The following is a 971-nucleotide window of genomic DNA, read 5'->3' as shown; positions in this document are numbered from 1 at the left end:
TTTAAATCGACCGTGACTGGCAATATATAACGTCTTTTCGATATGAAAATGTATTACGATATGAAAATGTATTATTAAATGTATTACGTGATTTAGGGTTAATTCGACTGGTACTCGGATTATAATGTTCGAACCCATGTCTCGCAAAAAAATGGATGCAATCGGACAATATTTAGGTCGAAGTGTCTAATATTTAATAAAGTTCCTTTGTTTAGAAATATAATTAGAATGAGAGTAAATATATGAGCTGAAAATATTCAAGTTTAATTACTCAATTAAATGTTAATTGTTTAAATCTATACAAAACTTTTGAATATAATGTAAACTTATTACTCTTTTCAACAAAAACAAAAAAATGCACAAGACTGAGAATAATCGTTTCACCTATTTTTTTGGACGCTGAATACGATTCTGTTTACCAAACTGCTCTATCATGTCACAATTTTGAGAAATTTGCAGTCAAGTTGCAAAAAAGGACAATTTTACTATAAGACTTTTGATACCCGCCACAAGACTACGATTATTTTTGGTCTTGTGCTCGAAACAAAGTAACTTTTTGTTGAATAGTGTTATCAGTATATCTAAAAAATTATTATCTCAAATTATCATTTCACATGCATCTATCTCAAAATAACCAATAAGTCCTATTCGTCACTTCAAAAAATGAAGACTAAAGATAATTTGTTTTTCTTTTAAGGTTTTAAATTGTATAATTGATTCAATTTTGATTCACTTACAATTAGATCAACGTATACTATATTAATCTACGTTGATATGATTATATTATAAATGCCAGTTACAAATTAAAAACTTAAAAGAAAAAGTTATAATTTGTGCGTTAATGTACGCATCGTCTAACACGTCCCTACCGGAAATTTCCATCAAAAAACAATCAAATGCGAATCATTTTATCCATATTTTTGCGATTTAATAAGCATGTACTTATCTGATGATATCCCAGAAATTCAGAT

Source organism: Temnothorax curvispinosus, unplaced genomic scaffold (genome assembly GCF_003070985.1).
Source record: "Temnothorax curvispinosus isolate PA1 unplaced genomic scaffold, ASM307098v1 QBEX01018007.1, whole genome shotgun sequence".
Taxonomy (NCBI): Eukaryota; Metazoa; Arthropoda; class Insecta; order Hymenoptera; family Formicidae; genus Temnothorax; species Temnothorax curvispinosus.
Note: the sequence above shows the minus strand (reverse complement) of the source record.